Source organism: Protopterus annectens, chromosome 6.part1 (assembly GCF_019279795.1).
Source record: "Protopterus annectens isolate FY-2018-M chromosome 6.part1, PAN1.0, whole genome shotgun sequence".
In the NCBI taxonomy this organism is placed as follows: domain Eukaryota; kingdom Metazoa; phylum Chordata; order Ceratodontiformes; family Protopteridae; genus Protopterus; species Protopterus annectens.
Genome location: NC_056738.1, coordinates 87,777,068 through 87,794,461, shown reverse-complemented (window position 1 = coordinate 87,794,461; position 17,394 = coordinate 87,777,068). Strand labels below are relative to the sequence as shown.

The 17,394-nt window shown below is 39.3% G+C and overlaps 1 protein-coding gene across 1 annotated transcript in view; it reads left to right on the top strand.

Moving 5' to 3' along the window:
• Nucleotides 1-17,394, top strand: part of TLK1 (tousled like kinase 1) — a gene marked incomplete in the record, with an annotated part of 2,832,579 nt that overhangs the window by 14,277 nt on the left and 2,800,908 nt on the right.

The window sequence follows — 17,394 nt, the reverse complement described above, 5'->3', positions numbered from 1 at the left end:
AAATTTGCTTGTTCATGCTCGGCACTTGTAAGCACTAAATAAGCTACTAATTACTATAGTACTAAGTCTTCCTCATTACCTAGAGGAAAACAGTGTTTGCACTTTACTTTTCTCGTTTGCTTAGAGAAAAACAGCTCTTGTACTCTTTCCTCACTTTTATCTAGAGGAGAATATTTTTTTATTCAGGCATGTTTAAGGGTCCTCTCTTAGTGTTCTCTCCTGTCTATCTGATAAATCTGGGCATTTTGAGGCAATGTAGAAATTCCCTCATGTACACAGACAGCCCTCTCTCCTACCACCCAACACTGCAACCTGTGAGAGATGCGCTTATTTAGCCAAACTGGAGGTAAAGCTCTCTCTAACCAAGACTGAACTTGACAGTAATGAGGAGACGGTAAACATTTGCACCACACCACACTCTTCACATAGTCTCACTAAATCTACACCACCAGAATCCACACACAGTAACACAAAAACATTCGTGGAGGCTCTCAATAATAATCTGTCTAAACAACAGAGACCTCCAAAGCAGAAACGCAAGCAACCTCCATCCCCCAACACAACCAAAATGACACACAGCCCACAGACTCAGTGTGCCACTCAACCGCAGTCAATAAGGCAAAAAAAAATGTACCAAACATGCTAGTCATAGGTGACTATAGCCAGGCACACTGATGTCCCACTCACCAGGCTAAACAAGGAGAAAGTTACTGTCAGCTGCCTGTCTGGTGCCAGGATCCACCACATAACCCACGCACTCGGGTCACTCCACAACAAGTACAAATGACTGTCGTTGTCCATGTTGGTGTGAATGACCTGAGATGTACCTCCCTGGACTACATGAAAAGAGACATGGAAGAGCTCTCCTAACTTTTAGCCCAGGCAGGTATGACCCTAGCCCTGAGTAGCTTTCTGCCATCGCCCAGAATGATATTTCAGTACAAGAACAAAATGACTCAATTGGCTAAGCTTCTGGTGTCATTCTAAGGGGAACAATGTAGATAGCTGATAGAATCCAAAAAAGCACAACACACATTGGATAAAAGACTTTATAGAAACGCAAAGCTTTCAGGTAAAGACCCTTTCTCAATACTGAATACATCCAAGTAAAAAAGCAAATGCTTATATACAAGCCCAAAGACACATGACCGCAGCCAAAGTCATGCGACAAACTTTACAAAATACTTTTTATCAAAACATAAAATATATTAAAAAAACATACAAGTCCTATAGAATTATCCTATACAAAACTTAAAGATATAAAAAATGTAAAACATTTTTTCTAAGATATAGCTATATATATAATGTATTTTGTAAAGTTTGTAAAATATATATATATATATATATATATATATATATATATATATATAATGTGTGTGTGTGTGTATATATATATATATATATATATATATATATATATATATATATATATATATATATATATATATATATATATATATATATATATATATATATATATATATATATATATATATATATATATATATATATATATATATATATATATATATATATATATATATATGTATATATATATATATATATGTGTGTATATGTACATATATATATATGTGTGTATATGTACATATATATATATGTGTGTGTATATGTACATATATATATGTGTGTATATGTACATATATATATATATATATGTGTGTATATGTACGTATATATATATATACATATATGTGTATATATATATATATATATATATATATATATATATATATATATATATATATATGTATGTGTATATGTATATGTGTGTGTATATATATATATATATATATATATATATATATATATATATATATATATATATATATATATATATATATATAATGTGTGTGTTGTACAAATGTCCCCACTTACCCTTGTAACGCTGGAGTTATCTGTACTTGCCCATCACAACAGTCTGATGGAACCAGACCAAGGCCATAACAGTATGTAATCCACTCACCCACAGACCCCTGTGCTTGCGTAATGTCACCTTGTAGACACAGGTGAGCAAGTGGTGCAAGGTACCCTGGTTGCAACGCATTTCTTGGACTGGCCACATGTCCGTCTCTCAAATTGCATCCAGCCACATATGGCCATACCAGTAATTGTACACACACACACAGCAGGGATATCGACAGGTGTCCCACTCCTACGATAGTAGGTACATAAACAGTATCAAGCAGTGTCATTCTGCAAGCCACACATGCTGTCTAACAAGGCCATTTTTCGTAAGTCGCAAGTACTGTACCTGCATCCACGTATACGAGAGACATACAGAGGATATAAAAAGTGTACACGCCCATGTTAAAATGTGATCTAAAAAAGAGACCACAATAAGTCATGTCAAAACTTTTCCTACCTTGCAATGTGACCTATAACCTGTACAATTCAATTGAAAAACAAATCTGTTCGGGGAAAAAGTACATTAAGCTGTTTGTGTAAGTGTGCACACCCATAAACTAATACTTTGAAGCACCTTTTGATTTTAACTACAGTATTCGGTCTTCTTTGGTAGGAGTCTGTCAGCATGGCACACTTGATTTGGCAATATCTGTCCACTCTTCCTTGCAAAAGTGCTCCAAATCTGTCTTGATTGTGAGGGTATGTTATGTGCACAGCCCTTTTCAGGTCACCCCACAGATTTCCTGTTGGATTTAGGTCTGGGATTTGGCTGGGCCAGTCCAAAGCTTTAATTTTCTACTGGTGAAGCTGTTCTTTTGTTGATTTGCATGTATGCTTGGAGTCCTTGTCATGTTCAAAGGTGAAATTCGTCTTAATCTTCAGCTTTCTAGCAGACTCCTGAAGGTTTTGGGCCAAAAGTGACTGGTATTTGGAACTGTTCATAATTCCCTCCGCCTTGACTAAAAGCCTCAGTTCCAGCTGAAAAAAAGCAACACCAAAACCTGCTACTGCCACCATGTTTCACACCATCAAAAAACACCATCCCCACAGTGAAGTGGTGTTTTTGCACCAAATGTACTTTTCGGAATTGTGGCCAGAAGTCAACCTTGGTCTCATCAGGCCTTAACACTTTTTTTTTTTTTTTTTTTTTTTTTTTTCCTCACATACTTTTGGAATACTTGATTTATTGTTTTGCAAATTTTAGCCAAGCCTGTATCTTTTTCTGTGTAAGAAAAGGCTTCAGTCTTGCAAGCTTACCCCATACTCCAGACATATGGAGAATATAGGAGATTTTTGTCATATGTAGTACAAAACCTGTACTTGCCAGAAATTCCTCCAGCTCCTTCGGTGTTGCTGTAGGCCTCTTGGCAGGCTCCTTGACCAGTTTTTGTGTAGACTTTTCATCCAGTTTTGGAGGGAAGTCCAGTACTTTGCAACATCACTGTTGTCCCATGTTTTCTCCGCTTTTTGATAGTTCTCTTCACTGTGTTCCATGGAATATCCAAGGCTGTGGTCATTTTTTTGCACCCTTCTCTTAACTTATACCTTTCAAGAATGAGATCCTTTTGCTTTGTAAGCTCTCTGCGAACTATGGCTTTTACTATAGCAGGCAATTGATTAAATGTCAGGAAAAACCTACTAGGACACTTAAACTTTATTTTGGGTTTATCTGAGTATCTTTGATGGCAGGTGTGTACCCAAGAAGACTGAATGCTGTAATTTAATCAAAAGGTGCTTCAAAAGTATTAGTTTTAAGGGTGTGCACACTTGTGCAACCAGCTTATTGTACTTTTTTTTTTTTTCCCCTGGCAGAACTGGGAACTAAGTTTGGGTGGCATGCCAGGTTAATCCTATGGGCTAGGCTTGTAAAGGTTCCAGGGCCATTAGCCTAGTACACACCTATGAAATATGTGCCGAGTGACCCATGATGTGACACCTGCAACAGGTGGTGAATGGGCAGCAATTCTCCTACAAGCACCCATGTCAGTCTGTCTGTGTGGGATTTCACCATCGCTGTGGGTGTGGGCAGTGTCTGCACTCTGATGCCAAAGTTGTCACACTGTCCTGTTCAATGTCTCCACCCTCTGTCTGTTATGTGGCCTCTGGGAACTGGGTATGTGTGGGGGCAGAAGAGGGATGTCAACCTCTGGGATAGATTCAGCCCCCCACAACCCCACCTGTGCCTCCTCCGAGACACTGACATCAGGTTGTGAGGGGGACAGAATCCAACCCCCTGCTCATCTGTGAGAAGCAAGACAAAAGCAGTACATTACTACCTGCACTATTATGTATGGTAGTTCACACAGACACGTACAGATGAGGATCCACAACTGCATTACACGTTCCACATCTTCTCATCTCTGATCCTATGCACAGCATACACAGGAAAGTCAGATACATCCAGTTAATGTTTTCCACTACAATACATCTGTGAGGCATGCAGTATGGCAATGTTTGATAGAACGACACATAAAACCCAGTACGCCTGTCCTGAGAATGATATGCCAGAAGTAGTATCATTGCCTCTGGTATGTACCATCCCCCTGTTGTGTTTGAACAGGCATCTGGGAGTACTTGCCTCATGTTTAACTGGCTGCATACTCACTCATAACTGTTAAGTGCAAACGTGTTTAATGTTTGTACATAAATGCACCTCTGATTACCCAGTCTAAATAATTAATAATAAATTCTATTCTGGCTAAGCGCAACAGTTGTACATAGGGCAGAATGGCAGCCCTTAACTTTCTTTGGGTATATATGATCCATAAAACAACAGTATCACACTTTAACGGGTACAGGACCACAGACGTTGGCCAAACTGGACCTAATATAAGGTGAGGGAGAGGTATTGTCAGCACCACCAAATGTTAGTGCTCAAATGTAATATGTGCATATATCCACACGTACAGTAGCTACTGTGATGATGGCTATATTACTGACATTTCTGAGTACGTGTGCAGAACTGTGCTTAACCCCCCCCCCCCCTGCGTGCAGATAAACCTGTCACCCATGTTCTGCTGTGTACAGCCTGCCACAATGACTGATACAGTATTACACTGGTGAACATAGTAAGCTTACCTGGATGCTCCTCTTCTGTGGACTCTGGCACCCACCTCCAGGATATATGGCATGATGGATTCCTGGGAGCTGTTGCTTGACCTAGTTTTGCCAGGAATTCTGTGTGGCAGAGGGTGTTGGTTCCATCACAAGCCCTCCATTGGTGGCAGCATGATCCCTGGCAACAGCAGCTGCCTTTTGCCATAGAGCATTCACCATATCTGTGGCCCGGTGTCGAGACCTGCTCATAAGTCCTGTCCTGTTGGCCAGTCTGATTTAACAGCCTGCACAAGGTTTGCCCACAATGCTGCCCGATCTTCATGGTTGTGCCAACCTCTGGAAAGCAAGATGTGATGGTGGTGTCTTAGGCCATCCAGAATAATGCCATTCTCTGCAGTTGTGAAGTGTGGATGTGTCCTGCGGTACATGGCTCCTGAAAGACAAGAGGGGAACAAATTGCAGGACCAGATGCACACAATTATATGGGGAGAGTCCAGCAACACCAGTGTGCTACAATGATGGAAAGCAATGTAAACCTACTATAGTGTATGTTCCCTGTAGGCATCATACTTCCCAAATATACAGATGTTTGCAGACTGTCAAGCTGTTTGCCTCATAGACATGGTCCTTTCCACACAAACCTGTGGACGTGTGACATAATGGTTGGCCAGTCATTGATGGTTGATGTCAGAAAATAGAATCTGACATTGACACATCATACCCATTAAACTGTTTTGCTGCAGTAGTATCGGTTAGTCTATTCATGTTCTTACTTTGTACAGGCAATATTGATTTTTCTGTAGCTGAGTTTGGGCCTTTGGGTCCCCCCACCCCCCGATTTAATTATGGCCTTGTGGCGATTCCTTGCTATCGAAGGTTGATGGGTATGTTAGGCATAGTTCGCAACCAGACTGAGACAAATGTTAATGAAACGGGGATTTAGCCAGAGTACATCAGGGAAACTTTTACATTGTAGTTTTATGTGACACGTTGACAAAATGAGAGGAGGTGAATTTTACAGTACATAGTTTACCATTGGTTATTATCACTATGTATTGCGTGTAATCCACTAGTTTTTCTGTAACAACCAGCCGTTGTAGGAGGGCTTGACAGGGACAGAGCTGAGATGTGATTTGAAAGCAGGGGCATTTGAGAGGTGTGCCTGTAGATACAGGACCGCAGAGTATCAAGACAAGCCTACCGCTGTAATCCCTATTCCCCCCATACCTTCATCCTCCCATCTGCATCCCGTTTATATGGAGAAATGTATTGCAAACCTGGTGGAGTGCAGTATTGCTTTTATGAATCTTTCCTCTGGAATGCTTTGGACATGCACCTTTTGTGTGACTGACATCTCTTACAGACCTCTTCATAACCAGTTGCTTGCCTTTTGAAGGTAATGCTCATTAACGGGTAATTGCCTCTGTACCAATCTTTGCCTCAGAATTGCTAATTGCAGCCAATACAGCTGACTTGCACTATCACTAGCAAATGACATGGTGCCACAATGCAATATACAAAGGCCTTCATGTAGGCCTTGGTCTCTCTCTTTTTTAGTTTTTGAAATGGACATTACCGAGGTGTGGAGACTAGCATCACAGAGGGTAGGTACAAATACTGTCCACTGTAGAGATTTATGAAGTGTCCACAGTTTTGCCTCTTATGTTTTGTCAGTGTTCCATGACATTTTGGTCATCTGGCAGTTCACTGGCAAACATTGTGGGTTGAGGTCAGTAAGGGAAGAGAGAGACAAGTGTCACTTCATATCAGTCAAAATATGCATGCTAACGCAGTAGCTGCTATCCCATCAACTTACTGTCTTTGTAGGAGCAAACTGTTAAACATGTCCCTATTTCTGGGCCTTTGCCACCCCCCCCCCATTATGTATAGTTATGTCCTGATTCCTTGTGCTAGGGGGTTGGGTGCTATGATAGGTCTGTAGCAGCTACCTTAACATACAGCTGCTGCACCCTATAACACGCAAGGGGAAGTGTGGACACCTTTTTTTTTTTTTTTTTTTTTTTTTGGTATGACTGCAAGCTGTGCATGTAACTGTGGCAGCTGTCAGCCCGGTCATTGCAGCGGAGCTAGAGTAAGGGTACCCTTTACAGTCCAATTGACGCATGTACCCTTAAGCACATTTGTTATGCAACAGTGCTAATAACAGAATAGTAGGTGACTTGTAGATAGGCTATACGGAAATGTGTAGTGTGTCCCTACCTGCAGGCCTGTGACTTGCAAAAATGGGTAGCGGGTAAGTAAGCAGTAACCTGTGGGCATTGAAATTGCTTGACTCTTGTCATTACTTACCGTCTTCACAGCAGTGTAATTGAAGTGCAACACAACACTGGATTTGAACCCAGGACTGTGTGGCAAAATTTACTGCATGCAAGGCGTTTACCAGACTGAGTTACTGTGATACTGCAAACACATGTGTATTTGCAAGATATATGTGCACATATACAGGCTGTGCGAAACATTTCCACATCCATGAGTGTGTATGTTGCTTTATATGGCTGTATTTCTGCACAAGGTCCCAGTTGTATATGTACTTTGCCATTGCTGCCTGAGCAGGTGTATTTCCACAAGTTGCTGATAAAGAGCACGTATACCTGTTATCACAGGCCTCACTTGCATCCATTAGTATATGTCTTATTATTTATTAGTGCATCAGAGTCCAAGGTGCATTCCCAGTTTTCACAGTAGTTTTTTTTCAGTTGCATGCAAAATGACTGTAGGTGGCAATCTGTATGTTTTGCTGGAAACCCCTCCTTTTAACCTAAATCATGTGTAGCATGGTGGGTTAATGCATGCACTGTGCTATAGTTGAGAGGGGCCTAGGTTAAATACTTGGCAGAGGTGTTCATTTTCTGTATGTGAAGAACAGTGAAATAGACACAAAGTCATTAAAGCTCATTTAAGCTAAGCGAAGTGGAGTGGTACATCGCTCCATGCAAATGTGCACTAAAATATAAAGAAAGGGGGGATGATAGGATAATGCTGAAATGGGGGGCAAGCAGGGGGAAAACTTAGTGAAATACAGGTAGGAATGTGAAGGAAGGGTGTAGGAAAGAGCCATAGCTATCAATTTCTTGTACAGCAAAGGCTGTGCATTTTGACAGATTTTGTGCATAAATTTGAACTCATCCTAGAAAGAGGGGTGAGGATGACATAAATGTGTTGTCAAGCCAATTGGATCAAATTGGTCGTTTGCAGTGGACACTTACGAAATTGAGAGCGATGTATGGGGGTGATTTTTGTGGGGCAGGTGCCCTTTTAAGGAGAGAGTGGAATATGTGGAAAGAGACATGGGTACTTGTTGAGTGGTAAGTTGGTTAGGAGAGGCTGTGATAGTAGACAGCAGACAGGTGGTGTGTGACACATGAGGGGGGGTAAACACCTTGGGTGGGGATGGTGTTGTGGAATTGGAGTCACTTGTGCCTCCAGATGGCAGCAGCGTGACTGACCTCCCCACCCATGGACAGTCAACACCGCTCTTTTACTGGCCTGAAGGTGACTGTGCTGGAGGCTGGGCACCAGGTCCAGCCTGCCTCACCAGGTTGGCCAGTGTGCCCTTAGTTTGGCGCAGGCAGCAATCCTAGGTCCTCTGATTCTGGGTACCATAACGTCTTTTGTTCTTGGATGACTGCAGCCCCTCCACCACCGCTGTCGGGGAGGCCGGGCCCTGTCCCCTGAGGCAGTTCCAGCTGATGCCGCAGGTAATGAGGGGGCACCACATGTGTTGGTCCCAGATGTGCTAATACCCAGAGCCATGGCCAGTTGAGGTAAGGTAGGTGGATCACCGGGAACTGGCCTACCCTGTTGTGCTGTGGTGATGGAGGTATAGCAATGATTTTAGTTATGAACAAAACATTGTTAGTAATAACGGCATGCCAGAACAGTGGAAATAACCCAAGTATGTATCAATGCACATTATGTGAAACACAACAATAAATAAGAAAACGGGTTAACAGCATGCCAGTAAGTTACGGCATAAGGCCATCAAAATAGATAATTCAACAAGATATGTTAATATGCAACTATTATAATATATAACAGTAAAATGCATGCCCCAAAATGCCATTTAATGTAACAACGTATGTTAATAGTAAATAATACCCAGTGAATAACAATAATAGGTAAGGGGTGGGGAGAGGGAAAAACAGTGAAGTAGTACCATTTATAGGCATTTACTTGACAACAGTACTATCTACTCTGCAGGTTTGTCCTTTTGTGTACAAATCCTCTAGCTGCTGTAGCATGTACATACCTCTCAAGCTATTCGCATGGGACAGTATGGTTAAAGCAGTAACAACTGTGGGTACACTACACAGAGCACTTGCACATCAGGTGGTCCTATACAATTGTCATGGTGTACTGTGGGCTCATGTCATGATGCTTCACAATTTAGATAATCATGTCAGTAATATTGTGACAGAGATTCCGCACTACTAATTACATTATGCGACAGTGTGACACTTGAAAGATGTGTATGTTTACAGTAGAGAAACTAAACTGTCATGCCTTGATTGGCAGTCATGGGGGTAGAATCCAATAGCCTTGACTGTAGGGGGCATATGCGTGGAATGTATGAATTGGCTGCAGCAACTTTTAATGGACACCCACCCCAGTCATACGGCCATATCAAGATTATTAATTTTATGGTATATTTTCACATTTTTGCTCATGCTTTTAATAGTCTCTGACATCTAAACACAATTATTTACTCTTAATATGAGCTACCTCTCCCGTTTACCTGTAGTTCCTGTGAAGAGAGAATATGTAAACATTACATGACTGATGCTGTAATACTTAGTGCTACATAGCACTGGATTCGAACCCTGGTCTGTGTGTGGCAAAATGTACTACATACACAGCGTTTAACAAACTGATCTACTGAGTCACTTCTGGTTACTGACTGTGTCTAGAGCTCACCTGGAACCAAAATATGACCTGGTGGTAGTACTACAGTTTCGTACTAGGCTGCAGTGACAGAACACGCATGCACTACAAGCATGCCAGAGATGGCAGTTAATATATACGTTGCTGTGGAATATATCCAATATACCTAATACCTAATATATATTCTATGTACATCATAATATAATAGATGGGAAATGCAAAGGCATTCATGAAGACTTAAGGAACAACAAACACAGCAGTATAAATTATTCTATAAGACATGTACAATTTTTTAACTATGAGTAGTATTCATATAGACAGGGTAGAGTGTCATATATATACACATATGTACATTAAAGGGAAACAACTAAGACATTCATTACATTGCATCACAATACATACCAACAATACTGGATTAACAATATATTTCTTCAGAAATTTATTTATTTTTTGTATTTATTATGTACCTTTTATATAATCATTTTATTTTATGATTTTTTTTATATATTTAGTGAATGCATAGGTAATATGAGTTTTAAATTTATATCTTTATCATGTTTAAATATATTTTATTTCACCAAGTTGATTTAAGTAATACACCCAACACTTAATTCAATAATTGGGTGATTTGCATATATAAGGGAAGTAGTAATTAGTTTAGTTATTCTGATGAAGTTCGTCTTGGCGGACGAAACCCGGGTAAATCCTTGGACTGTTATTTGGTGCACCGACCTTGTGTTGTTCGTATTCGTTGTGAAGCTGTTTTTATTGAATAAACATCCATTATTGCTGTAGAAATTTGAAGAAACCTCTTCAGCGTGGATTTACTGGTGTATATACTTACAGTGGATATTTTTACCTAAGGAGGTAACGTGCATTAGCTGTGGTTTACCCACAACGTGGAACTTCCTGGTCGTACATTACAAGTTTGTGGTTCAATTTGGCACTTCTGGTTACTGACTGTGTCTAGAGCTCACCTGGAACCAAAATATGACCTGGTGGTAGTACTACAGTTTCGTACTAGGCTGCCGTGACAGAACACGCATGCACTACAAGCATGCCAGAGATGGCAGTTAATATATACGTTGCTATATAGACTGTAGGTGTACACAATATATTTAGTGGTTTGATATATCTGTGAAGTCAAACTATATTGGATCATGGAGTGGGCTACCTCACCTGTATACCTTGCTTACCTGCTGTCTGTAGATAAGAGCGTTATGTGAACAGTATTGGCCTAGAATCAGCCTTGAACAGTACTGTGTGTTAAACAATACTTTTAGCAGCCATTATGTTTGCGGTATACAGCTATTAGTGTTATACTTCAGCACCTTGCCTCACAGCCTGAAAGCATACAGCTGTACTCCAGTGGTTAAAACAAGACAGTCCTGATGTACACATTTAATCTTTGTTATTGTTTCATGTGTTGTTGCAGAACAGTTGGCATAATTCATTTCTTACAAAACAGCTCTAATTCCACACTTATTGCACAGCAGACTTTGACTATACTTCAATGCAAGTTACTGGTATTTCGAGTTTTATTGTACAACAGTTGTCAGTATTCAGGTTTTGCAATGCAGCTCTAATTCCACAGCTATTGTACAGCAGACTTTACAATATATACTTTAATGTAGTTCATGGTATTGTCATGTTATGTTTTTATTGCACTGCAGTTGGCATTATTCATTTATTGCACTATCGCTCCAAGTCCACATTTATTGCAAAACAAACTTAGCTATATGTACTTTATTGCAGTTAATGCTTTACTCTTTCTTCCTTAGTTCAATACAGTTGGCATAATACATTGTACTCGCCCCATGGCGCAACCTGGCTAAGCGCCCTTCATGCACCTCAGTGTTGTGAGCCCTCTCCTCTGCAGCTATTGGGAGAGAAGCACACAATTATGTATACAGTTTAGCAGACATTCAGTTTGGATAGTGGTGAACCAGAGGTAAAATTACTTAATAGTGGGGCATTCCCTGCCAAGCTTCCTGGACCCAGGTGTCCAAGAGATCCCACTTTCTTTACTTCAGGTTGTCATGGTGGTGACTAACCTGCTCATCTGTGCAGGGGATACCAGTCACACTGGTGAATTTGCGTGTCAGCCGGTCCCAGGCCTCCGCTTTGTACTGTTCTTTGGAAACCTCCCTGCAGCAGCCTAGTCTTCATGGTTTTTGACTAGGAGTCAAACTATGATACTGGACTAAAGAATGCCCCTAATGCTGTATCTGGATGTGTTCACCCTCTCAAACGCCTGCCATAATACATTTCCGAGACAGAACTCAAGTAGATTATGCTGTATTCCTGCCTGTTGGGCTTAATACAGCCTATTTTCCTGCCCTGACATGCCATTGGGTGTCATAGTGCCACATCATTTAGCACCGTGCAAACCAGCGCAGCTGAGCAGTGCATTAATATTTTCAGCCTTTGTGTGTTTATGCAGTGCTTAGTAGGCCTTAGCAGAACTTAGTGGAGCGCAGGGAGCCAGAATTTAAGAATAATTGGCATAATTTGTATTTCAAAATGAAATGCTCATTTTCCCTTCCATGTATTTTAAGCTCTGCACCTACTGCTCATGAGCTCGTAATTGTACCCATTTAGCTGTAAGGATAAGTGGAATTGTTTATACCCTTACGTATACATTTGAGCTATCTCTAAGCACTGCTGAGCGCTGCGTAGACCTGCTCAGCTATGCTTAAACACAACCTTTAATTACATCTGGTTTCTATTTTTAGATGTCTGACAGGTGTCTTGGCACCGCTTAGCATTGGTATGCTCTGCACCGAGCAAACATGCATTTAAAAAAAAAAAACAATAAGGTAACATTGAAATACAGTTAGACAGTGCAAGGAATGTTTTGCTTATCTTTGTACACAGCACTACACTTCTTATACTGATTCAGTAACTGTGTTTCACAGCTCTCCCTCAGCAGTGCACCATGATTAATATACATGGCGTGCTTCCAAGGCGGCACATGTACACGGACACTGTAACATTCTGTGTAGGCTCTACAGTGTGCCTGCAGTGATTTTAAGTCCCGGGGTATGTGTTTGACATCTGGGTTTCAGTGACTTTATGGATCTTTCAACATTGTGTATGTGCGTGAGTGTACATGGGTATGTCTGTGGATGTGTGTATATGCATGCATATACAATGAAATGCCTATAATGAAGTGTATGTTTAACTTGATGGGAAGCGTTTTCTAGGGTGCAGTGTAGTGAATTGTACTTGCCTTCACTTGGTAGTTTGCCGGGCTTTGATACTAGAAGTCCAGTATTTCTATATAAAGTTTTTGCAGTTGAGTAGCCACTTTTGCAATTGGCATACAGTAATGCTCCTGTTAAGAGAATCTTTTTGCAATTTGTAGTTTTAATTTTCCAAACTCATGATTGACTTGTCTTTTTAACTAGATCTTACCTAGTTATCTTGCCTAGTTATGTTTTACTAAAAACAATATAATGTAACTGGTACGGGTATGATACAGTCTCAGCATTTACTTTTGTATTCTATATAAGATTCCAAGATTTTTCTGAGTAGCTTTTTAAGCTTGCCAATTTCTCAAAATTTGGAGTGCCAAGGTTTAGAATTTAATGTAATGTAGTTTTACAGCTGGTACCATTTACACCTTAAGGAACACAAGAAAACAATATTAAAATCTACCAACTAGTGCGCACTTTTTATGAAGACCATCTACATGAAATCTATACCTTCAACTCTTAGTACATGTTTCTCACTTAGTCTACTAGGAGGCTGATCATACCTTCCGTATTACCTTTGTGTTATTAGAATGTAATACAGCAGTTGAAGACTGGCATAATCTTTGCTCATTGTTTTATCTTTCAAGTTGCAGTGCATTTGATATTTTTTTAAATATTTTGCTGAATTAGAGTATCCTTTTAATAACTTTGATTACTTTTAACACAGCCATTGAAGAATCTATTTTCTGTTCTGTATTACTTGTATTTTAAATGTTGTAGCTAAAGGATGTTGCATACTTTGTAGCAGTGCACTAATCCATTTTATTTGATTTTTTGGAAATGCTGCCCAAACAGTAAATGCAACATCTCGTATTTTGACTTGCTGTAAGCAAGAATGGAATAGCAGCGGAGTTTGAGATATGAGCTGCAGAAATGAAAGGGTGTAGCCTCTGACAAGAAGGGGAGAGATGGAAGACTGAGATGAGGGGAATCATTACTGGAGGGATATTGGGAATTCAACCCACAGTGTTTCAGCTGTTAAGACTTCAGTGTAGTGCTCGTGGATAGCCAACACAAATGACAGAACAACCATTATGTAGTAACAGTTGCCAAACATCTCAAATATAATCCAATTGGCAAAGCATGTTGGAAAAGGAGGACAAAAGGTGCAGTGAAAAAGAAGGGAGACAAGCACTCCTTGTAACAGCTGCAATAGTGTACCAGGTTTACCATGGTAAAAATAACTAGACTATGCCATGAAACTTTGGCAGAAGTAAAAGCTGTAAAACCTTGTTACAACGTAAACCAATACCATACAAAGTGAAATTTAGTATGCGTAAACAGGACTAAGGTTTATACTTGCTGTAATAGTAGGTGCTTGAGGAGAGGTCACTGTAACATAACATTTGGATTTGTCCACCTTAAGTGTCTCTTTCCAGCCAGAATTTCTTCCATTTAGTGGCATATTCATGTGAGGAACTATTGTGGGTCTTGCAGTTTTTAAGGCAGATGGTGCTTGAATCTGAATTTGTTCGTGTTTTTTTTTTTTTTTTTTTTAAAACCAGGATTCCCCACAGGGATGAGCGCTTCTGAAAAGCAGGCAGGTTGCCTCATAATCTATTAATGCAAGTGTTCTCACAAAACTGCGCTTTTTGTGTAGGTGTACTAAAACCATAGTCTGTCCAAAAAGAGTCTTCTTTCCTTTCATCAGATAAATAGAAATTCAAAAAGCCTGGAACTGTGTTTTTAAAGAAATGTGTTCCATTATCCATATCTTGTATCTCGTATTTAAAAAAATAATCTTGTGTTAAGCTGATGTATTAGCTAATGTGGTAGAGAAATCGAGCAATCGTAATGTGTGTAAAAGACTGAAAAAAAAACTAATTTTCTGATAGTTCATAATGTCAGGTAGAAAGTCTAGTAAGGTATTGTGCAAGATTGCTACCCTGTAGTTATTCACTCTTCTTTATTTTGACTTCCTGTAAAACATTTATAGTGAAATATCTTGGTTAAATCTGTCTAGTACCCAAAACTGCTTCAAAAGATCAAAATAACAAGTATTTATAACAAGTAGTAATTGGATGCAGTGAGGTTAAACTTTGTGGTTTGGTGTAAGCATCTGTTTTCTTACGTTAAACCAAATGTGCTAGTTAGCAGAGAGAGTAATATGAAGTATTGCTAGAACGCAAACCCAATGAAATGTTTTCCAAAACAGCACACAGCTGTGTAATAGTGCCTTTTATAGAAAGTGCGCAAAGTAAGTTTCTTTATAGTGTCAAATTTAAAAATTTCTTTTAACGCAACTAATTAGGAAAAAATATCACTGTACATCTGTTAAATGGTAGTAGGAGAGTTTTACTGCTTACACCAACTTCTCAAAAGTGTATGTTCTGCTAAGCACATTACACAGCTGTACTGTCTCTTCCTTGTGGAAAGAACTGTGCATCTTATCATTTTGAGTAGATTTTCAAGGCAAGCAGTAACCTATCTGTTCTTTGGTTGGTGGAGATGTGTATATCTGTATTAAAAGTAGTGTGTATTTAATTGTTAATTATTGCTGAAATGTGGACATGCAGATGCAGTTGGCAGTAAATTAGTTCACTTTGAAGAAGTAATTTCTTCAAGATAATTGGTGGCAGATCACTTTTCCACAAAATGTATTTTATAGTAGTGCGGAAATTTTGCAAGAGAGGTCACAGATGAAACACCAGTGTTCTCAATAATTGATTTTGTCATAAAACTTCCGAAGTAAAATTTCTTAATAGTATCCATGAAAGACCAGTAGGGATATGCTAAAAAGCTTTTTATGTTTAAGTTGAACCTTTGGGACAAGCCAAGTACATACAGCGTTTGACTTTTTTGTACATACTGTAGATATTTATGAAGATATTTTCTTACATAAGGAAACTAATAATGTAAGGTAAGGACAACAGTCTCAGTACTTGCAAGAAAAAAACCTAGGTTGGTATTGAGTTCACAGGGTTGATAATTGATTTGTTTACCCAGGGTAGTTTGGACATTGCTCATTTTTCGCAACAACACATAGACTAGTACATCACAACACAGTAGAATGGATGAGGGGTGTGTGTAATATGTTAACCACCATTTTTGCCATGTATGTAATTTAAATAGACCGATGTGGGTTGAAAGCTTGCCTGTAGTGGAGAAATTGATAGTTAGTTGATATGACTTAAACATTATAATCCTAGAAAACGTGAACACTAGTAAAACATGCAAGAGTTTGGATAAAGTACATCAGAAGTATGATTGTTGATGGCATTCACACAACAAGGTGAACATTTAAAATAGTTGCTGATTTAATGTTTAAAGCATTCAGTACATAACGTTTATGCAGAATCAACAGACTTGTAAGTTTTATGATAATATAGAAGAAACAGCCTCTCTGAGGTGGATGTAGGCACTGGATAACAAATTGTTCGAGGGTTTTTTTTTTTTTTTTTTTGTTACAAGAACTTTTGAGAAGTAGCACTGTATGATAGTTGCACAGTTTTAGTATGGGTATGTAATTGAATACCTGAAGGGTGTGGGCAGTCATCCTAGACAAGCATGAGACATACATAACCAGCCGGATTAAAAATGTTGCATTAAGTAAGTTTTGAAAACCCAGTAAAGGTTGTAGCTTGCTGTAAAAAGGTTGGTAGGGCAGTACTTGGCTGTGCAGTTAGTCTCTGTATATGTTACGTAATCTTTGCACAAGGAACACAGTGTTCGTTTTTATTACAGGTCTTTGGAGGCTTGTTCTTTCCTCTGCTACTTCCTACAGCATTACAGTTTTCCAGATAGGTGGCCAAGTGAGTTTTTAAAAAAAATGTGGGAGTGTAAGGTAATATTGATGAGTTATGGGCAACTTTTTTTTTTTTTTTTTTTTTTTTTTTTTTTTTACAGCGATGTGCTGTACTGGAGAGGCCATTTGCAAATATAGTGATGTTATTGTCGCAGAGTTCCAGTTTGGATAGTGGTTTGTTTGTAAATTAAGATGAGGGATGCATAAAGAACTGGAAGTGGAGATGTTTCAGCTATGGTTATGCATACCTGAGGTGTGGGGGTGGGGGCTGTAACCTGCTACTTAACTAAGTTTTTACAGGTTGTCTAATTTCTTCAGTTAAAAAAATAAAATCTTTATTAGACTATCACTTAGACATTGACAGTCATACATTTTATATAAATGAAAACCAACCATATTGACATTGTTTTAGTTGCAAATGCTATACATCACTTATCTGTCCAGTCACTATCAAACATTACATGGCTCATTCAAATTCTGCCACCTTTTCAACCTCATTCCTCGTCT